Below are 25,495 nucleotides of genomic sequence, written 5' to 3' on the forward strand. Positions count from 1 at the left end.
TCTGTTGAGCGTATATGTTTGTACTGTCATTCATTCATTGTATATACTCATTCATTGGATGTTTGTGCCGTCCTTCATTCATTGTATATACTCATTCATTGGATGTTTGTGCCGTCCTTCATTCATTGTATATATAATCTGAGCTCGCTAAAACACTCGATTAGGGGCTCGTTATTTATATTATATGTTTTGCCGTCCTTAATTAAGATTATATGTTCTGTGTATCCTCTAAACTTAGTAGACTGCGGTGGCAAGCTACGAGTTTAATGGGGTTGTAAATATGTAAATACTACGTGTTGTGTTCCGTATATCCTCTAAACTTAGTAGAATGTGGTGGCAAGCTACGAGTTTAATGGGGTTGTAAATATATAAATACTATATGTTGTGCCGTCCTTGAAACATCCCGCCGAACTCGCTAAACACTCGATGGGGTTCTATAGGGATAACAAAAATTATTTTAAAGATTTATATATTATATAATGAACCATGAAAATATCAAAGACATTTTTTCTGCTATTAAAAAACTAGAAGAAAACGGAATTAATATATTTGATGAACTAAATCCTGATAAAATAATATCTGATTTTGAAACGTTAGAAGAACTTAAAAATGAAAATAAGTATGTTCTATCATCTCAATATAAGTTCACAAAGCGGATTCAGGCCGCTATGTTTCAGTCACTAGCTATGGTGAACGGTGATCAAGTAAATGAATTTGTTCCTCTTTCTGTTGCAATAGAAAAGGTTAGATCGGGATTATCCAACGAGTACGAAACGAAAAAACAATCAGTACCCGCATAAGGTACTTAAGAAAAATTATGTCAGCAGGTAACGAAGATACAAATTACCAAAGCAACTCTGAGTAGAAATATTCTGAAATATTACTTTTTATTTATTTCTGAAATATTATTTTTATCATAAAATCTGATTGATTGGCATAATTTTGAGTAAGCACCCAAAAAATAAAATATTTCAGAATAATAAAGAATAATAATAAAATATTTTTTTTTTGTATTACCATCACGGGTATATGTTGAAACTATCAGAAACAAATATATTTATAGAGATTCTGATAGTTTCAACAAACATCATAAAAAGCTTAGATTAGCAATCTGAGTGTTAAAAAATAAAATATTTCTGAATAAAAACATACTTTTTTTTTGTTGTAGTATTGTTTGCAAAGCTGATCAATTTGAGTACCAAACTACAAATTAGAGACACAATCTGATCAATTTGAGTATCATCAGAGACACAAACTGATTGAATTCATAAAAATAAAATATTTCAGAATAATAATAAAATATTTTAAAATAATAATAAAATATTTCAGAATAATAATAAAATATATCTTTTCTGAATAAATTGTTTCAGATTATAATAATTAGTTACAAAACTGATTGATTTACACGATTTTAATCAACAATCTGATTAATTTACACGATTTTAAGTACCAATCACCCTATCAGAATTAATACATTGATTAATTTACACGAATTTGAGTACCAATCACCCCATCAGACACAATCTGATTATTTTGCATAATTTTGAGTACCAATCACCATATCAATAATAAAAAATATTTTTATTTATACTGAAACATTTTATTTATTTTGAAATATTATTTTTTTTAAGTTGATCGAGTTGAATACAATAGTGTGCATAATTTAAAATCTGATCTCTGTTACAAATGATCCCGACAATATGTTCTCGACGGAGCTCATCAAACTGTTCTTGTGTTAATAAGAAATCCTCGTTTCCGTATTCATCAATAACTAAATTAACGTTAAATTGTTCTGTGTTTGGAGGTTGTGAATACGCTGTTCTGATGGCGTTTTCAAGTACTTCTTTGTCATGTATAAAAACCCTCACGTGCTGGTACATTATATAATATTTTACTGGATCTTTAAAATCAAAGGTCTACGATTTCACATACAGATTTATTACAAGCTCTTCTCCACGTAGGTCAATTAAGCGATTAAGGTGGTCTGTGAGCTTAAAATTTATTCGTGTTAACATATTATTGTGACACCGCAGATACACAACATTAGTTGGTTCTTGCACGATTAAACGTCCAGGGGATACTTGTGGTGTAAATGTATATAAGATATATCCCTGTTGAGCCTGATTTGATTTTCCGTGATCTATTTGATAGCTACCATCAACTACGTCAAAAACCAGATTGACCACGATCGTGCTGGTTATATAACGATTCCTGGAGAAGCATGCCTACCGCCGCCGTGTGGATCATTATTATGTCTGAGAACAGTTGGAGGTGGAGCTTGTTTTCTCCACACAGCTAGTATTTCAGGAAAGTTTTTCGCGAAAAGATCATTGAGTGATCTTATTAATTCGCCAGTTTCAAATCCTGTTAATGTAAATTATAATAAGTCTCCTTCAGCTATTTTATAATGATCAATATACGCTTGTTTGATACTGTTTTTTTTTCTCCTGTAACTATATAATTATTAGCATTTATTACTTCAATAATAGTCTGATTAAAATATTTAAGATCTAATACAATTTGATTTAAATGTTGTATCGTTGCAATGATCTGATGTTTTCGATCGATATTGGGATACTCCAGGATATAATTTTTAAATAAACGTACTAACGTCGTTAATGTAATTGTGTACTCAGTTTTAATTTCGTTAGCTCTTGATCTAAAATTTCTTTCATAAACAATATTAGTTGAAGTTTTTTTAATCAAAATCAATGATAGAAAACGGTGTTATAGGATATATTTTACCATCATGAATAAAACGAGTATCATCCTCCCTACCAGTCCATGGATACAAATTTCGGTATTTTAGAGTTGTTATAAACTTGGCTTCGTCAGTGAGAAATTCAATTAATTTTGGTTCAGGTGGTCCTTCATACACTGGGGAAACATCCAGCCAACCTAGTACGGATCTTATCGTGGACTGATAAATATCAACGGCATAATCAGGAGAATGTATCTCAACCGTCGAAGACAGCATCGGCTCATGAACGTTAATCGATATTTTCGCTTCTTTTCCTGTTATTGGTTTTATTCTACGTTGAAATTCCTCATTGATTTGTTCGATCTCATAACTACCAGTGGGTATTCCAACATCTATCCAGTCAGGAGTACCTTCTGGTTTGTTCTTGTTAGCAAATACAAGCGAATTATTTGCTGGTGTACCATTAAATGATTTTGATCTGATATTTGGCCAGCTGTAATATACCCGTAATTGAGCCATTGCTATTTCCTTTACTGGAATTGCAGTAGGAAAGTTAATACTAAATTCAGGATTAGTTGAACTACCGATACCATCGTTATATTTGGCGGAGTTGTATTAGTCACGATCTGCTGGAGTAATTCTGTCATTATTAGTACTTGTATCTTTAATACCGATACCTTCGTCATATATTTTAGTCATCATTGAAAATTCGAAATCAGATATAATTCCATCACTGAGACTCACTGATAACAACGAAGATAATTTCGAGTATGCTACCTTCGTTTTGTGTAATTTTATTATGTAATCGGATAATTTTTCATTCGTGCAGGTACATATTTTTTTTTGCGATGATATTGAGCACACCTTCAATCGTTGTTGCTGCTGAAATACAAATAGTTACGGCTACTGGTGCCATCATTGTCACCGCTGATAATATAACACCTGTTCCAGCAACAACAGCAGATACTGAATAAACAATCACATCAACGATAACTAATCGTCGTCGATATTTCTTTACTTTTGCTGTATACTGCTCGACTCGATCTTTTAATGCTGCCTACCATTCACCCGCTTGATTGTACCTGTATTGTGCACCATCCATATATTTTTATGCAGTAAATAATTGAGGTGTTTCAGCTACAAATTCCAAACACCACCAGTAAGATGTTGCAGTTAATTTCTTATCAGCTGCTTCCAGAATAAAAATTTCTTCGCTTCCGCTATTTAATACAACAGATACAACCCCGGAAAACTTATCAGTTGAATGACGCCATGGATACGTTGTAAATATTTCAAATTCTGCAGCACTGGACACATACAGCCTGTACACGTCCGTGACTGTTGCGGTATATTTGATAGTTTTATTTTGCTGCGACCATGTTTTGAATCCAGATGACACCGTGTATACGATATTTGTAATATGCCCGGGAGTTATTCCGGCTGAAATTTTAATCAGACTGGTTTTGTTAACGATATCAGGAATCTCCGCTACGATATCCTGCTGTGTTTGTTTGATCATGCCAATGTTGGTCTTGATATCAGAAAGTTTTATGTCAATGGCGTGCGGAGTGCCGAAGAATTTATATGGATTCATCGGTTTTTTGATGGTTTCTTCGAAATCTTCCAAAAGCGCCTACGTGAACGTCATACTCGGCCCGCAGCGTGGCTAGTTTACCATCTACGGTGTTGTAGTTCACGTCAACGTACTTTTTTATTGCTGCGTCTTCGTCGGATGTTGGATCTCTTAAAACTACTATCTTATTTCTGTTCATGCTGAGTTCACCCGTCATTGTGTCGCCGGTGTTTTTCACGCGATTAGCAACATTTTTTGCAATTTCATCTCTGATGGTTGTAAACGATATACTTGAATCCCTGATTTTGCCGCTGTCAGTAAACACAGGGATATTATCCGTAACTGCAGCGAGTACTCGTCGAATTATATCATTCCATCTGATGTTGCTCGTTTTTAGTTTACCATATCGATCCTGAAAAATAACAACCTCATCTGGGTCAACTCCAGCCAGGTTCATGATATCAGCGAGTTCATCTTTAGTCGCGTACTTTGACAGATCAACGTCGGATTATTTTTCTTACTGGTAGAAGAAGATCTTTCGTAAATATCAACCATTATATTTTAAGATCTGTTTAAAACGAATCGGCTGCTTGTATAATCATGCACGACTTTATGTGGCGGTTTGGATGATTTTGATATAGCGTTAAGTATATTAATTGCCTCACGGCCACATATTGGCGGATCTGTCATTGTTTGTGTGGGTAGCGTTGAATACCAAACTTGCGCGTGAAGTGGTGCAACATACTTGATAAATTCACGCGGTGGAGCTAACCGTATGAATCAAAATAAACAATTGTACGTGGATCAACCGCGTATGATACCCAATGAGTACCGGGTCCTGAATTTGAGTCAAGATTAATAATACCTGTTTCGAGTTTGTTTGGTCGGTCCGACAATTGATCTCGCATAAAAACACCTCTAAAGGCTTTTATTTTTAATTTTTTAGCAGCTTTTATCAAATCAAAATTTGATGCTGGAGCATCTAACGTGGAAGCCTCAGACCTCTTCCACAGCGAGATCCCGGTAATCTTAGACCACGTCCCTTTTTTGTATCCCTTTCCTGTTGCTTTTTTTAGAGCCATTTCAGCAGCTGTTCCAACAGCACCTAATGCAGCTGCTTTTGCTACGGCTGGAGCAGCAGCAGCTATTAACGCTGGAATAGCCGCAAGAAGTGGAAATATACCACCCGTTTTAACCATGTCCTTCTTGGCGCTCGGACAAAGATGGAATTGATCTCCGGTTTTTGATTCTAGGGCTTTATTGAAATGTTTAATCTGATTATTTGTCAAAGATAATTTGTTCGGTCCACCACCAATCTGATCTCGTTTTAGTGATATTTTAGTTCCGCATTTGCTGGCGTTTTTTGACTGAAGCTTTTTGACCTGACCGGGGGTCAGAGCAACATTAACATGACGACTAGTGCATCAACGACTCTCATTCGACCACTACCACCTTCAAGTAACATCGCTTTGTCACTAAGTATAACGGCGATTGCTCTGTTGATGCCGCGAATAAGGGGTGGACCAGCTTCATCAGGAGGAGGGTTAGTAACATGAGCTAGAAAGTGTATATCAACGACAGATTGCTTGGATAAATCAAGATGCTCCAGCGCAAAGTAGTAAATCGGATATAATGTTGTAAATCTATTTGTGATATTTGCAGCCCAGTATCCACGTTTTGATCACGTCCCATGAATGACATCAAACGATCAAACACGCGCTACATGATTTTGTTCAAAATTTAGTTGTATATCTTCAGTTGGTTCTTGTTGTCCGTTTATCCGCACAATAAAACTTTGATCAGCATCTGTGGTTACTGTCAACCATAATAATAATGATTTACTGCCTTGATCCATAAAAGAGAGTAATTTTTGTTCTTCAGCAACAGATGGAATCATTACTGGCATCCACAATGAAAGCTTCGTTATATTTACTTTACCAGCATCAGCAGCACCAGCACCTCGCCAGATTGCATCATTATCATCACCTTTTCTTGCGAGCACAACTGTGTGTTTAGCTCCAAAGATTACCTTTCTAACATTTCTACAAAATCGAAAGAAGTGAGATAATGGAATTGCACATGAGAAATTTCTATTATCTCCTGACAACGCTGCTCGGCGTGTTGCAAACCCTAAGTTGTAAGTCGCGTTAACACTAATAAATACAGACTCCACATCAGCGTCATCAGCAGCGGCAGAGTGTTTTTTTGGTCGTCTCATAGTATACTGAACATGATCAGCGTGGTTAGTAATATCCTTGGCAAACATCATTGTTGGACCAGCTGATCTTGTGTAATCATCAGAATATCTCGCTAGACCAATTATTGTTGTAGCAACATCAACATCATTCTGAACTGATTCAATATTTTTTCCATCAATCATGTATGTGGGGCTGCTAAACAGTGCCATAATCCCATTGTTGACAAAACCAACTCGGTCATTGATGCCGTAGTTAGTATTATCCGCCTTTACAAGTTCACCTTCTACTTCAATAAACGCCTCAGCGGGCAAGAAATATCTACTTGTATCCTGAACCTGTAATTCGATTCTTGCCCGCTGATTTGGTTGTCTTGCGTCATAGGAATAAAACTGATAATCACGCACAGATTCATTTTTAAGCACAGGTGCTTCCATTTTAAATGCTGTGTCTGATATACGTTTAAACATTTTTATTATAATTACTATTTTTCCAAATGGTGATCTAAATTATCGTCGACGAAGACCGCTTCCTGCTATTAAATTTGCTGTTATATTTCTTTCTGTTTCTTCAGATAATTCCGCTAGGTTTTTGATTTGCAGCCTGATTTATTATTTTACTGACATTTGCTGGCATCACTTCAGTACTTGGTAATTTTACTGGTTGTGATCTTCGTCTCATTAATCGTGCTAGTCTATCTTTGATCGCCGAGAAAGCCCTACCAGCAACATTAACAATTGCACCAGGAGCTTTTTCACGAACAATATCAATAGCTTTCATCGATAATTGTTTTGCAACAGGTGCTGCTTTTGGAGCTATCCTTGTGAATAATCCCCGTACAATATCACCAAGTCCATCTCCGTAGATTGCTTCATAGATTGGTAATCGTGAGTTTACCACTGTGACCTGTATGGATTTACGATGATTATTGTGTACTATCATCTTATTTTATTTGTTATTTATCTAACAACTAGTCATCAACAAGTTCATCGATAAGTTCTCGGTAAACCACTTGTAGTTCCACTTGTAGTTCCTATTATCTAGTATTTGTCACATTCAGATAATCAGTATAATAAACCAGAGGAAAATACCATTCCGAAAATTTGAACCTTGTTTGCCGTGTGTTGAATAAAAGTATTGTAGCATAATTTGAAACAGAGCATAGTAGACTCATTCGTCTTCTTAGTGTATTCACATGACTCGTGTCTGTTATTAGCCTATGATAGAATGTGTAGTATGTACATGATGTTATTAAATAAAAATTGTTAAATATTATTAAACAATATTTCATTTTTTCTATCTTGTGGAAACTTGATTGTAATTTTCTTTCAATATCAAATCAATATTATTTTGATCCGTTGTCGCAGGGCCCCTAAAAGGCGTGGGGCCCATTGGCTGGTGCCTACTCTGCCTATTTGGTAATCCGTCACTGACAATATTTCAACATGGTGGCAGCGGTGACCAACTAAGGACGCATCGATGATTCTGCAGTTTTAGAGGTAAACTGAATTTCGAAGTTACGCATTTTGCATCCTTTATCACAGTGTTACGTACTATACTGGTCCAGTGGCTGGAAAACTAACGACAACATGGCCGACGGTCTCATAAGCACATTCCGCTTACCGCCAATATTAAAACAAGTGCAACTTTGCAAGTGGAGCAACTGATAAAGATGACATGGTAGAAACAACCATAATTTTGCATTGTGCAGGACCGCATATTTTAGATATTAATGATCAACTTGTATGGGACGCAGATGGCGACAAAAACAAATCCGGCAAGGTGCTTGAAAAACTTAAGGCATATTCTAATCCCAGAAAACATGAGGTCCTGGAATGTACAGTACCAAGAACCTTGCAAAGCTTCCTAACTGAGCTTAGGACGAGAGCTTCCTCATGTAATTTCAGCAAGAAGGATAGAATGGTCAGAGATAAAATAGTTTTCACAGTTACGGGAAAACTTCAGGAACTTTTACTAAGTGAAGACAAGCTAAACCTGGACAAATCCATACAAATGTGTCTTGCATTTGAGCAGTCAAATAAACATATAAAAGAACTTAGGGAAGCCAGTCAGACTAAAAATAAAATAATAGAAACCGAATGACCAAGGATTCTGAACGTTATGTTCGACAACTTCCCAGATGTGAGACTGTAAGAAGTCAAGAAAGCAACTTTTGGAAGACGTTGATATGCATTTACTTATGGAACTCATTATTGAGGGCTGACCTGAAGCTAGAGACAAAGTGCCATACTCAGCGTTACCATATTTTGGTATGCGGGATGTCCTTAGTGTTTAGTATGGAATAATTGGCAAAGGAGAGGCAATTATAGTTCCCAAATCATTGAAAAAGGTTCTGAAAAATCGTCCTCAGCAGCAGAGGAGGCGAACAGACCTTGTACTGAAACGTAACTTTGAAAACTAAAACCTCATACAAAAATTTTTATTAAAAAAAATAAGGTCACTAACGGCAAACCAAAGTTTCTAACTTTACCGAGAGTTTCTCTAATTGGGTTACTTTATTTTTGTCGAAATTTGTGTATGTTTTTGTTTACCCACAGGACGTCTCATTGAGGTCACGCCTCCTTTGCTGCTATAATTAGATCAACCAAATATTTATCAAGACCTACACGATATCTTGTTCTTGGATCGTGTAAATTTATTGTTATAAATCCATGTGGAGCAGATTCTGCTTTTGAAAAGAAGTTTTTGAACTTTATCATGTCCATATCCCCACTACACCAAGTCTGGTGAATATTTCGCAGAGTATGTGTATCAACTCCATTAAACACAACTAAAATATTACACTTATCTCTGATCACTTTAGGTATTTGTGTATATCGTTGAGTAACATAAATCACATCAGTATTTTTATGCCTACCTCGAGAAAATATTCTTGCTGGATTTGTTTGTTTGTACAGCATTACGTCGTCGTATACTAAGAGATTATTAATATATCCATCTAATTCATCTACGGACGTTGCTTCATCAATATTGGTTATAAAATTAATAATGTCGTCACCATCTTCATTTAACAATCTTACGTTCTCATTAAAATCTTTAAGTACATCGTAGTATCTCTGATCATCAACTGATGGTGCAACTAAATATAATTTATCCCACTTTAGCCATCTCATTATCAAATTAAGTAATAATTGTGTCTTTCCACTTCCAGACGGGCCTATTATAATCATTCTGATAGAATTCTGTAATGCTGAAATATGTTTGACTGGCTCTTGCTTTCGTGTCGCTGAGAAATCAGTTACATCCATATTATAAATATACATGAATATATATTGTTTACGTTGTAGAGTTAAAATTCCAACTACGGATTCAGCCACAGTTACAACAAAATATGGAAAAATAGCATATGGTGGAAAATGAGTAATATGTAACAGATTTTTTTCTTTTCGTTTTTACCTAAAATTCAATGTAAGGATGGTGGTGACATTGCTACACTAACGTCACAATTTCCAGGAACACCATGGGTTAAATACCCAGGAGAAAAACATCTTCCTTGATATAATTATTGTGGTCCTGGTACCCTACTTGATATCCGACTTGATAACCAGGATCAACCAAAACCTGGAGAATATCCGATAAATAAAATTGATAAAGCGTGTCATATTCATGATGTTGCGTATAAAACAATGATTTACAAATGAGACATACTGCAGATATAGAATTAATTCCTGCATTACATTCCACAAAAGATTTATCTTTTAAAGATAAATTAGCTTGATTAGTAATAAAATCTGCAATGAAAGGTAAACTAGTATTCGGAGCCGGTAATTAATCAACCAATTATTGAAATAATGGAATCGCTTTATTATAGTCCAATGGGGATATTGGATGGGTAGAGCAGCGTTTAGCACACTCGCTGATGCAGCAGATATTACACGTTATGCTGCTGAAAAATGGTTAGCAGGAGAGGCAATATGGCAGATTTAGCTACCACCACCTAAATGCATTCAGCATGCACATTTTAATGTCAGCATTCCTAATGAAGTTCATCAGGCTGATATTTTATTTTTACTACATGATACTATCAAAATTGGTAGACCTCAAATAACAAACAAATACGCGTTGACTGTCGTTGACGTTGCAAGTTGATATAAAGAAGCAGAACCACTATCAAATGAAACAGCTGCTGAAGTTATATCTGCTTTTGAACGAATTTATCAACGAGGACCCTAACGATGGCCACAACTATTACAAGTTGATCCAAGCAAAGAATTTATTGGTGTAGTATCATATCTGATGAAAAAACATAATGTCAAAATCAGACGAGGACATACTGCAATTCATCGTGATCAGGCAATTGTTGAACGATTTAATCGAACGCTTGTTGAGCGGTTATTTGGATATCAGTATGCGAAGGAAATAATTCAGAAAGATACGAGATCTTCAGAATGGGTTGTAAGATTACCAAGTGTGATAGCTGCATTAAATAATGAGATTACACGAGCAACTGCCATGAAGCCTAGTAATGCAATTATAAAAAAAAAACAACATATATCAATACAACGACGTGACTTTTTTAAACAACCAGTGTTAGGTAATGTTACTGTCAGGCATTTACGTGAACCCAGTGAACTTGAAGGTGGTAAAAATAGAGCGACTGATCCTATTTGGAGTATTACGACACATAAAATATCTAGCGTGGTAAGATCCACGGGTAGACCTGTAATCTACAGACTAAATTCAACTGCTCCTCTGCAAGGATTTGTACGCGAACAGTAACAAGTAATTCCTGAAGACACACAAGTACCACCTCGTTCACTTTTGTAAACTAGCACCTCGACGTCGGTTACGTTCAAGACAGGTCAGCATTACATTTTCGCTTGTATGACCAAACTTACTATTAATTCTGTCAACGGTAAATTGTCTTGAATCATTAAGAATATTAATCAACAACATTACTGTATTACAGCTCGCACAATGATTGTTTTGTTGTTGTTTCAGCATCATAATAAATTCAGCATCAAGGTCAAAGTCACGCTTATTTTGTTTGTCACACTGTTTATAACTAATATTTTGTTATTATATCATTGTCAATAACATCGCCAGTGGTTTTTGTAAAGTCTATGATAACCCTCCGCAATAGAGATATTTTTCTAACTCTAGACACTGCGAGATAAACTAAATTTGACCATTCGATGCAATCATCGACGATCCAAACTCAAGTATCAGAAATAGTTAACCCCTGAGATGAATGAATCGTCATCGCGTAGCCTAGAGTCCACGGAGATTTGTCCATTATTAGCGCATCCCAACAACATTGACAAGAACCAACACAATATCATTTAGTACAAAATTTTGTTTTTCTGACGATCCTGGTATATCAACGTCGATATTCTGTCGTCGTGTATCAACCGGTCGATAACATAATGGCATGGGTAGATTTGAAATTTTTTCTTTATGTATCATCAATAACTGTTGTAGAAGTGTATCACGAACTATCTTTCTACTTGCAACTATCAAATAATTTGGTATCCACAAATTCCAAAATTTGTTTATAGGAGTTCCTGAAATTATTTCACTCATTATTTCACTCTGACCTTTATCCGGTTGTAGTCAGATTAATTTTTTAAACTCTTTTAATTCTGGATCAAGTGCTCTATGATCATCAGTTATTTCTTCATTATAATCAATAAAATTCCGCAGCCGTTTATGTGGGGACAATCCAACAAAAGATGGTCGTTGACCATGATGGCCGCACATTATCACAGCAGTATTTTTGTTAATAACAATCAAGAAAAGTTATTAACGTTTCTAACGACACTGTACATTTCTTATTCCAAACTATAATCTTTGGAATGTATTTTCCGCCCATTCGATCAGGAGTCCATTTATCTTCTTTCCAACGAAAGAGTTTATGATAAGTACATGATTTAATATTTCTTTCTCTCATTTCTCTTGTAAGTCTGTGTGTAGGGGTTAAAACGTACATATCAAAATTCCGAAATAGTTTAGTCACACGAGTTGTTTTTCTATAAACTTCTGATCCATAAAGATAAACTGGTTTATGTCTAGCTACGGGATCATACACTGACGGTACAGATGACAATTTTGATATTATTTTTTTTGGGAAATAAATATTTTTGATTTCAACGTGGGCGGATTCAAAATAATCGTGTATAATTTTTCCAACAATCCTGAATATTTTTTATTGATATAAAACGAATCTGTAACGATTCTGAAAGCAAACTTAGAAACTCTATTTATCATCGATAATAGATTTATCGAGAAGTACGCGAGCATTGAAGATCTTAAATGAGTAAACTGTTGTGACTCACCGTTCATATAATCTACAATTGTACCTAATTCAGTTCCGTCAGATAAATTAGCATTACTTCGACTTATAAACGTATTTTTTTGTTGTATCAGCAATTATAAAATCTAGTTCAGCATCATCTATAATCAGTCTTGTACAATGTCGTTTATGATCGTATGATCCTCCTTGGGTGAATGTACCAATTATTTTTCTGCCGAAATCTTTTACGATTTTACTTTCGTAATCTGTTATATCAGGATTTTTATCATCAGAATATTTCTTTTGTTGTGGTAACCAAACTTCTTTCTGCGGCCGATATGATATAATTGCTTCACTTACTGTCAGAAATATCATTATTTTTACTTCAAGCATATATCGTAATAAAATTATTGGTACCCAAATTTTTTCTGAAAAATGTTTGCCAGACCAAGCATAACAAATCAGATGAAGACCTTTAGCAAACTCGAATGACTCGATACAGGCGAATCCAGTCAGGTCAAAATCTGGCAATGGTCCGATTATCGATACTCTGTTCATTTCTTGTGTGGGATGACCAAATTTTTTAGAATATACAGAACATTCTCTCATACTAAGAAAACTTCAGGGATAATATGCAGCCATATCAACCGACATAACATCTTTATGATTGTATTTACTATTCCATAATCCACCGTGTCCTATTTGACACAACTCGATTTTATATCATTGAGAAAATTAAACCGAGTTGGTTTCCACGAATTTTTCACTCTAGCAAAATAAGACGCGACTGAAGGAACAGTAAAACAATTACTGAGTAATTGTTCAGCATCATCGGTATATTTTAACGTAAGATCTTTCATTTCTTCATGGAGAGATTTTTAACGCCATTAGGTCGTACAAACTGATCATAATTTCCATCATCCGAACTTTGAAACAGCCACACGGATTCAGGATCGTTTTTACTTATTTCGTTAACAAAATCAAATATACCTCCTTGGTAAAATTTAACAGTTCGATTTTGTGGAAATATTGTTACTGTATTAGTCCATGCATGCGCATTATGATCAATAATTTCGATCGAAGCTCCTCTTGATTTACTTTTATTGTGAATTTTAGTTATGCATATATATATATATATATATATATATATATATATATATATATATATATATATATATATATATATATATATATATATATATATATATATATATATATATATATATATATAATGATTCAAACAAAGGACAAATGCAGATGGCTAATGATAGGATCTACGACTACTTGTAACAAAGCCCGCGTAAAAGAATTCTGTGGACATCATTTGCAAAGCGTTCGTAATGGAAATCTAGGGCCAAAACCGTGTTTGAAATGCGGTTTTGGAGTTAGAGGAAACACGCGGTTGAGTTTGCAAAGTGGTGGTAAAGAATACAGAGAACTGAAAAGATATTATGATAAAAAATAATGACAGTGACAAAGTCATAAAAAGTGCAGAATATTATCTGACCTGATTATCAAAGTAATGATTTACACAAATAATCAATTAAACAAGATATATATATATATATATATATATATATATATATATATATATATATATATATATATATATATATATATATATATATATATATATATATATATATATATATATATATATATATATATATATATATATATATATATATATATATATATATATATATATATATATATATATATATATATATATATATATATATATATATATATATATATATATATATATATATATATATATATATATAGAATCCAGTCAAAATGATTTACGAAGCAAATCGTTAAGGTGTAATCAGGCACTGTTGACGAAAAGTACCAGTTGGCTTTGTCATTGAGACTGGTCATTTCATGTTTGGTGACAGGGAAAATAAAATGAAAATATATCTTTGCCATAGGTTCATATTTAATAGTTTTAATGGATTGATCGAAAATAGTCTTGTGATCCATCATATCAACGGTATAAAAACGATTATAATTTATCTAATCTGAGGGCCATCACACAAAGCCAGAATTCAGCATGTGCTGGTGCTGATAAATATGAAGAAAAAAAAACAGTTGCAAACAGGGCAGTTAAATTGATAAATACAGAGAATGACGAAGAAATGATATTTCAATCAATGAATGCAGCTGCCAACTATTTCGATATTCAATCAAAATCATTATATTTTATTGCAAATAATATCACTAGATCTGCTCTATCTAAGAAATATAAACAAAAAGTCATTTTCCATTATTGTAAAGAGAGATAATTTCAAGCTAAGCTATCTCTGGTAGAGTAATTAAGTAGTTATCCTGCTTATATTCACTAACTATTTATTTAATTTTTTTTTTGTAATCATTCAGCAATTTATTAATCATACAATAGTAATTGTGTTACTCTGAGACCTTCGGTATGAAAATGCGCTCAAAACCCCCATTTATATACTACTGCTTCTTCTTTTCTTAAGGTCAATGACCTAAAAGACCAGAGATTCTGTAGTATATATTTCTGCGTAGACTGTAATATATTTTGCATTATTGGTTGATTAATTAACAATCTGTGTCATAATTAATGTCGGTGAAGTAACATAATTGTATAATAGTTCTAATTGGTAAAAAGGATATTTATTATTTCTAACTTAGAAACGAAATCAAGGCAGAAAAACATGCTGTACATGTAAGCTATTTTTTGATCTGTAAGCATGCAATAATTTAACTATCTACGTAACAATTAACACACGTAATTTAAGAAAATATTTCACTTACCTCCTGTCCACTTTAAAATACAAATTTCCAGAGAGAGAGAGAGAGAGAGAGAGAGAGAGAGAGAGAGATTCACTTCTTTATAGTCAAACATTCAGGGAAAACCCATGATTCTGAATGTTCCAGAATGATTTAATCAAATGATTCTCTAGAACATTCTAGAATGATGGGTTTTCCCAGACGGGGTTTCCAGAATGACTTAATCATATGATTCTCTGGAACATTCTAGAATTATGGGTTTTCCCAAAATGTTTGACTATAAGAGCAAACCAGAATTTCTCTATCCCCAGTCGGACTGGAGGTGAATTCTAGAGAACAGGTAAGTAAAACATTTATTCAGTAGTCTAGATGTTGTGTTTACGTTATATTACATAGTTGTACTGTATCGTCTTGATTGAGGAATGCAATATAAATATATATTTTATAATATATATAACAAATTGAATTTTGAAAATGTTAATGCTATTATTTCTACTATAAAAAATTTAAAAAAAGACGGCATAAAATTTCAATTTCCTCCAGAGAAAATTATGTCTGATTTTGAATCACTGGAAGATAAATATACACTACCAGCTGAATATAAGTTCATGAAAATTATACAGCAGCATATGTTCCAATCTTTGGCTGCTGTGAAAGATTCGGAAGTTAAAAAATTCGTATTCCTCCCAATCATTATAAAAAGATTGAATTAGAATTAGCTCACGAATAAGAAACGAAAATATTTATTGACACACGCGTGAGACAGTTAAGAAAGATTATATCAGATCGTGAAAGCGAAAAAAGTAAGAAGAATTTTGAAAGTGAAAGTGAAAACAATGAAAGTGACAACATCACTGATGAAAATGAAAGTTACGGCAATGTCGTGGTAAATTATCCTCTAACTTTTATTCTACCCGAGAATCATTAAAAACTATTCTTTTATAATATTTTTTGTAGTTTTTTTTAATTTTTTAAAGAATAAATGGAATTAGAATATTTATTCAGAATTAGATTTAAAAACATTTAAGCTGATCAAATTTAATACAGGATTGTGCACAATTTAGAATCTGATCTCTATCACACGTGATCATAGAAATATGTTCTCGTCGCAGTTGATTTAATTGTTCCTTCGTCAACAAAAAGTCTTCGTTGCCGTATTCATCATTAATTATATCAACACTAAATTGTTATGTTCACTGTATTATTATTATTCTGATGGCGTTTTCAAGTATCACCTCCTTGTCGTGTATGAAAGGTCTCACATATTGATACATTATATAATATTCCTCCTAATTTTAATTAATTGTGAAACACTCTACAAAAATATCTTCATGATCAAAAAGATCTACGGACAATATTTTTTATATAATGATTTTTTATTTTTTCTGAAATATTTTAATTTTTCAGAATTTTTGTCAAAATTTCTTTTTTTTTCATGAAAATTAGTCTAAAATCATCGTTTTTTCACCAATTTTAGTCATTTTTGTCATATAAAATCTGTCAGATTTCGTAATTCTTGAGGGTGAAAACCCCAGCTTTTCTTTAATTGGTTTTGACCATTTTTCGATAAATCATCTTTTTTTAAACTCGAATATCAGTCAAGAAACAGAAGAACAAATGCATGAAAAACGATTAGAGAATCGTTGGGGTTTTCACCCTCAAGAATAAAGAAATCTGACAGATTTTCCTTGACAATTTTATACAAAAAGTTAATTTTGTGATCAGAATAAAATAAATCTAATTTCACGCTGAGGTTGAAAATCGTTAATATCTTTCGTAGAGATTTACATTAAGAAATTCTCCACGCACGTCTATTAAGTGTCCGGATTAGTCAATAAGTTTAAATGTTATTCTTGATAATACAGTATTATGACATCGTAGATAAACAGGATTAATAGGTTCTTGTACAATCAAATATCCAGGAGGTACTTGCGGAGTAAATGTATATAAAATATATCCTTGCTGAGCCTGATTTGATTTTTCAAGATCTATTTGATAGCTGCCATCAATTACGTCACATACAAGATTGACTGCGATTATGGATGTTATATCAACGATTCCTGGTGAAATATGACGCCCGCCTCAGTATGGATCGTTGTTATTTCTGAGAAGAGATGCTGGTGGGGCTATTTTTCTCCATGACTCAACAATTTTAAGAAAGTTTTGGCTGATAAATTGTTTAAGTTCCTCCTTATTAAATACTGGTACCACAAATGTAAATTCACCTGGTCTTTCATATTCTTTTTCTGTTATTTTATAATGATTGATAAATGATGTTTTAGGGCGGGGGAAAGAAAGAGCATGGTTAAATGCTTCCTTAATGAAAGTGCCATTAACATGATTATAATCTGATTCTAATTGATTTAGATGTATTGTTTCAATGAGTTATTGTTTTATATCATCAATATAATGTTGTGATAACGACAAAAACAGATTTTGTATTTTGTCGATTAATCGTTTAACTTCAGAATTAATGGGATCGGAATACATTTTATAAACTTGCAAGTATGTTATTTCTCAGCTAAAAGCATACATGTTATATACACCATCAGTTCCATTCCACGGGAAAATATTTCGATATTTTGGAGTTGTTATACATTTTTTCTCATCTGTGATAAAATCAGTGAGTTTGGGTTCTCATGGTCCATGAGACTCTGGTGAAAGTTCTGTCCAATCTAAAACAGATCTGATTGATTGTTGATAATTATCTACTACGTAATCTGGAGAATATATTTCAATCGCAGATGATAACGTCGGTTCGTGAACTGAAATAGCTATTTTTGCTTCTCTTCCAGTTCTAGTTTTTAGTCTGCGCTGAAATTCATCATTAATTTGTTTGATTTGATAATTACCTGTAGGAATATAAACAACCAACCAATCTGGTGTTCCATCATCTTTATTTTTATTTGCAAATACAAGCGAATTTATAATCGACCAAATGATTTTGATCTGATATTTGGCCAGCTGTGATATACTCGCAATTATGTTAGTGGGATTTCTTTCACTGAAATTGCAGTTGGAAAGTTAACACTAAATTCTGGACTAGTTTAGCCCACTGATATCGTCGCAGTTTTTGACGGTGTTGTGTTCGTTTCGTTACGATTTGTTGAAGTAGCTCGCTTGGCGATGTCAGTAGAGTTGACATTGTTATTTGAATGTTATTTTATAAATCAATTACGGTCATTGCTTCTTTGTAGATTTTGATCATTTCCGTGAAATCAAAATCTCATATTTTTCCATCACTAAGGCTAGTTGATAATGACTATGATGATTTGGAGTATGCTAACATCGCTGTGTGTAATTGTTTTATATAATCATGTAATTTTGCATTTGTACACGTACATATTTTGTCTGCAACGATGTTGAGAATACCGGCAATCGTTGTTGAAGTTGAAACACAAATTGTTACAACTACTGGTGCCATCATTGTTATTGTTGATAATAACACTCCGGTTCCACCAATAACAGCAGACGCTGAATAAACAATTATAATAACAATAACTACACGTTCGAGATATTTCTTTATTTTTACTACATTCTAGTCAACAATATTTTTTAATTTTGTTTGCCATTCACGTGCTTGATTGTATCTATAATGTTGCGCCGCAACATCACGTTGAATACTCATTATATTTTAATTAGGTGGGAACTTAGCTACTAATTCAAGGCACCAATAATAAATCAAACCGAGCTTTTTTCTTCATGTTCCACATTAAATGTTACCTCGTCGTTTTAATCTAACATCATTAACGTGGATCCACCTGACGAATAACGCCGTGAAATCGTGGTAGATATTATAAATGTTACAACACCGAATACTGAGAGCCTGTATATACCAGCAACCTCAGCGCAATGTTTAATGGTTTTATTGAGTGGTGATCATAATGCTTGGTCAGATGCTACTGTATATACCATGTTGTTAATTTGCTTGTGGGGAATTTTAATCAGATTAATTTTTTATCGATCTCAGGAATCCCACTTATAATATCTTCTAGTTTTTTTTTCTAATCGTTTCAATATCTGATATAATAATTAATATTACCAAGTTTTGCGTTAATATCATAGAGTTTTACGTTAACAGTCAACGGACTTCCAAAGAAATCATTTGCGATTTCATTAAGTTTTTGAAAGTTTCTACAAAGTCTTGTAAACGCGCTTACGTGAGAGTCATACTCAGCTCGTAGCGTGGATAATTTAGTGTCTACTGTGTCTACATATTTTTTGTTGCAGCATCTTCATCAGATGTTGGATCTCGCAAAACATCTATCTTATTTCAGTTCATGCTGAGTTCAACTGTCATTGTATCACCTGTAGACCGTAAACGATTAGCAACACTTTTTGTAATTTCATTTCTAATAGTTGCGATTGATACATCTGAGTCTCTGATTTTACCGTGGTTGGTAAATATTTGAATGTTATCCTCAGTAGCACCGAGAACTCTACGAACTATATCATACCATTTGATGTTGATGGTCTTTATAACACCGTATTTATCATGAAAAAAACAACTTCATCTCGGTCAACTCCAGAGAGGATCATAATATCAGCGAATTCATCTTTAGTCGCGTAATTTGATAAATCAACATCATCTTGTTTTCTTATCCTTGATAGAAGAATATCTTCCGTAAATATCTAACATTATACCTTAAGATCTGTTTGAACCGACGCGGTTACTTGTATAATCATGTACGACTTTATGAGGTGCATTGGAAGATTTTGATATACGTCAAGTACATTAATTAATTCAAGACCACATATCGGTGGATTAGTTAGTGTTTGTGTTTGTAATGTTGAATACCAGACCGGAGTTTTTATTGTGTTTATATATTTTGCAAATGAAGCTGGTGGAGCCAACCGATACGAATCGAAATAAACGACTCCACGTGGATCAACTGCGTATGCCACCCAATGAGTACAGACCCTGAATTATCATCAAGATTTATGATTCCTGTTTCAAAATTGTTTGGTTGTTTTGGTATTTGGTCACGCATAAAAACACCTCTGAAATTTATTATGTTTAATTTTTTTAGAAGCATCAAGTAAATCAAAGTTAGACATTGGAACAATTAGCGAAGTGTTCCTGGAAGTTGCAGACCTTTTCTGTACCGATAAGGTGTTCCCAGTAATCTTAGACCCATTCCCTTTTTTATATCCTTTTCCTGTTATTTTATCAACAAGCATCTATGAACCTTTCCAGCAGTACCGCTTAAAACGCCGAGTGCAGCTGTGTTTGCGATGACTGGAGCTACAGCGGCTATTAAAACTGGTATAGCTGCAAGAAGTGGAAATATACCACCAATTTTAACTATATCTTTAATAGCGCTCGGAGAAAGGTGAAGTTGAACTCCGGTTTTTTATTCTAAAGCCTTATTAAAATGTTTAAGCTGAGTCTTGGTTAATGATAATATGTTTGGTCCACCACTAGATATGTTTTCATTTTCTACTGATAGTTTTATTCCACATTTACATGTATTTTTTTCACCAGACCGGAAGTCAGAGTGATATTAACGTGACTATACGATATATATGATAAGTGATTTAATTACGTTTTCTACTGGAGCGTCAATTACACGCGTTCGTCCACCAGCACCTTCAAGTAACATTGCTTTATCTGAAAGAATAGCTGCAAATGCTCTGTAACCATCGGCGGGTACGTTTACGCGAGCTCGGAAATATATATCAACGACAGTTTGTCGTGCTAAATTAAGACGCTCCAGCGAAAAATAATAGATTGGTTCTAATTTTGTAAAATCTAATTGTGATATTTGTAAACCAGTATCTATATTTTGATCACGTTCCATAAATGTAATATTTTTAATATTGGTCATGGCGGTAAAAGAAGAAACCTTGAATTAGCTCGTTTACTAACTCCAGTACTGAGGTAACTTCTTTTTATACAGCAGAACTAAATTGCGGACACCAATTTTATAAATACAGATGCGTTATCTACCGAGTTCTTAACAAAATATGGGCAAACTTTGATTTCAAATAGATTCACGCCAACATTATTCCAAGGTCTGTCTTCATCACTGTGCTGTAAAAGTGGCTCTCATTAGTATCTAAGTTTACATTCTTCACATGCTTCACATGATTCAACCATTTGTTTAATTTCTCCTGTAATTCCTGGCCAAACTCTCTTTCCTCAAGCTCGCATCATCATGCTATCGTAGTCTAAATGAGCGCCGTGAAGAAGCAGCAGAGGGGGGCGAACAGACCTTTTGCTGAAACGTAGCTTTAAAACCTAAAACCTCATACGAAAATTTTTAAACAATAATAAGGTCACTGACGCTAAACCAAAGCCTCTAACTTTAACGAGAGTTTCTCTTCTTGGGTTAGTTTAATTTGTTACTTTATCTTTGTCTTTAGTGTTTTTGTCGAAATTTGTATCTGTTTTTGCTTACCTGCCTGACGTTTCATTGAGGTCACGCCTTCTCTGCTGCTATAATTAGATCATTATTATATCAATAATGGCACCTGGTGCTGAATGTTATACAGCTAGATTAGCTCGAGAAAGATTAGAAGCAATCAAAAGGTTTTTGCCTGTTCGTGATTCTCTTAGACAAAATCTTGAAGAAAGTCAAGAATCACAAGTGGAATATTCAGAAGGTACAGAAAAATTTCAGAAGCAACTGAAGGTCTTCGCCCAACGTTAGAGACACTAGAAAAATAGCAGAAAGAACTAAGAAAATATAAAAACTTTTAAAAACACTTCCAACTGATATAGCTGCTACTCAGCCACCCCCGCAGATGAAGAAATACTTGAAGGTATTGGTGAAATAAAAAGAGTTCTTACACCAAAGCCAAAACTAAATGAAGAAGCGGAACCAGAATAACAACAGGTTAAGATACTTGAAAAATTAAATGATATTGCTATTAAGGCAATAGCAACAAATAGGAGATACACCTAAACTTGTTGTGCTTGCGGTTTCAAGTTTTAGTTATAAGAAAGATATTTAAAACCTGAGTATAATAAACCTGTAAGTAATGAAACCCGGTATAAATGGATATATCGCATAAAATCAAAAATAAAAAAGATCGAATCTCGAGTGATGATGTTGTATATCAAGCGTATTTAAATGAAATAGATATATATCTTTTATGTTTTCAATTTCTTTTATGACAACCTTCCCTACCTCAACCTAAACTACAACCTGCCCAGCAAGAACCTTCTTTTCGACTTCCCCCACCGCAGCAACAAATAGAACGCCAACAAAAACAACCACAATCTCCCGTGTCACGAATTACTCGGTCGAAAAAAAAAACTAAAATCTCCTAAAAAAATGAGTCAGAAATAATTGATATTAAAAATAAGTTTACAACTAAAGGTCTTAACGATATCAGCAATTTAAGATACGATGAATTAGTAAAAGTTGCCGCACGGGGGTACCGCCAAACGGAAAAATATGCAAAACCTAGATATGTTAATTCCTGAAAAAATGAAGATGACTCGCGTTTTCTTCATTTTAAGCGTGAAATAAGAAGACAAAAAGAAGAAGATGCAGTTGAATCACTACTACATGATGAATAAGAAGAAGATCCTCCTGGTGCTACAGGAAGTGGTTTTTCTACTCAAGGAAGTGCGGAAAATAGCCTTTGGTCATTTCTGTCTATCCAAACGTTTTGGGCATTAGACTCAAAAGCATGGCCAAGTAACTCATCGAATCTTTAAACTGCACTCGGCCCACTTTCATGGAAATAATTTTGGCTCCGTTCAAAGTCACTTGTGGACGTTCGGTACTTGTTCCGTATAGTATTTCAAAAGAAACTGTCCATCGTATCCAGAGAAATTGTGAGCCATCACATTGCATGGCGATGACAATCTCCGTAACGTTCGATGTCCTCTTGGCTCCACGTCTTGTCGATGGGTTCTAAGATCCATTGGGTGAAATCGGCTAGTGTGTTCGGTCCCCGAAAGAGTTTTTCACGTTCTCCAAGAATCTTCCTGCAGTGAGGGCAATGACTAAAGATGGGCTCTTGGATGCCGGTCTCTTGCAGACATTCGAAATCGAAAAAAATGAAACTGCCTTCATTCTAGTCATCTTCCTAATCTTGTTTGGAGCGGTATTTTTTAATGTAGCATTCGTGTTCCAAGTCCACGATCTGGCGACACATTTGACATCGTTTCTTTCCTAACATACGTGTGCCTTGGCATTATTGGTACGTATGCTTTGTCCACAAGTAGGGCACATTCTCAGGAGTTGACAAGCACGTTTCTGCTGTGAACCTTGCGTCTTCAGATGTTGTTGTTAACAGGCAGGACTGACAAACGTTCGCTGACAAGCAGGGCAATGCACTTGTTCTTGTCGTCAAGACAGGGTTTAGAGGCCAAACATCCTGAGCATTTCGATCCACAATGCTTGTGTTGCTCTCGATTGTTATAGTCATAGTCACATTTCTAACAGTAATAACTATCCCAGGAATGGGGCAATAGTGGTGATGGCATCAAAATGTTCATCGTGATGATAGACGTGAACGTATTTTCCGTCTTTAAAAGTTTTGCCTCGAAATAACAGAGGTCAGCGCACTTCTTGAGGGCACACTTTCAATGTGTAGCATGGAGCCAGGACATCTTGCAATTTTTACATTTCAGGAATGTCACAGGGTGTGTCATTGGATAGCCCAGCTTGCTGTAACAGGAGTTCTGCTTAACGTCGTTGTTTGGCTCGGTCCCATTGTCAAATGTTCTCCCACGCTCTTTTCCATCCTCCCGTGTCGTTCTTGTCGGCATACGTTCGTCCCACCACAATGGCACGGGCAAAACAAATCTGGTTTTGAGTGTTGTTGATTTAAACGAGGCTCTTTTTGGTGCAGCGAAGTTCCTCCACCAATAACATTTTTTTGCGTGCTGTCCCTTGGGGAAGAGAAATGTGGGTCATGAACAGCGTCACTTTACATTCGGTGAAGTGAAACTTGTCGTTGGATTCTTGTGTTGTGTATATTCGATTTAATTTAAATTTGATTTAATTTAATTGTTTGTAAGCTTTAAAATCTTTATTTTTATTTCTTTACATGTTATGCAATGTAATTTTGTTTACTGGAATTTGATACTTTCCAGACATTAGTTTGACCTGACTGTTAAGTCGAAAAATTAAAAATAGAACTTTGTATCTTTTTGCTGACCTAGTTTCTGGCCTTGATTGAGAATCAAGTAAACAACTTTTTATTTATTTTTATTGTGAGATACATAGTGTGAGATCGAGGCTGTGCTAAAATACGTGACTTTAGACATGTAAATAGCTTCTAAACTGTTATGGGATGTGATCAGGTGACCATCTTACGGGTATCTATTTTGCACCTTATTTGACTGTATAACCTTTGTCTATAGAGAAATTAGTCAGTTGGGCTTTTACACTGGAAATTGTTTGTTTGTGACCAGTTTGAAGTTAAATTTTAATCTTTATTCAAGTTACTAGGATTCTCAAAAAATTAATTTTTTTTCCTGGAAATATCTGAGTGCCCATACAGAATTCTTGGACAAAGACATTTCTCGAAATTTTATTCGGAAATTCAAACACCAGAATATTGCTTGTAAACAGCAAAGAACTGTAGACACAACTTCACAATGCTAGCTACAGTATACGTCATCGCCTTCCATTTTGGAATTTTCGTCGGGTCTCAAACTTGAATTCATTAGAACTTTTCATTACTAGGACATCTAAAAATTAATTCGTGGATTATTCTTTGATTATTTCTGGATTTGATTTCTTAAAACCGTAAGTTCTTATTTTTTCATTTTTACATTGTTTTTCCAGGGAAATAAATTATTTGTTAAATTTTTCAAAGGTTGTTGTTTTCACTCTTTCTTTGTTACTGTTTATTATTTCTTAAACACGTAACAGTTGCAAGTGTTGAATCTTGTCGATGATTTTGGACGATGTAATTCTGCGGGGCTGCTAAACTCAATGCAAATGGGGGACTTCAGACTATCGTGATGAATGGAAAGTGTCAAGCTATCGTCTTCGTTGGCTTCACATTGCCGTTTCAGTGTGGTTAACACAAAATCCCACACATCG

Source organism: Sinohyriopsis cumingii, unplaced genomic scaffold (assembly GCF_028554795.1).
Source record: "Sinohyriopsis cumingii isolate HCF-2022 unplaced genomic scaffold, ASM2855479v2 utg002790l, whole genome shotgun sequence".
NCBI classification, from domain to species: Eukaryota; Metazoa; Mollusca; class Bivalvia; order Unionida; family Unionidae; genus Sinohyriopsis; species Sinohyriopsis cumingii.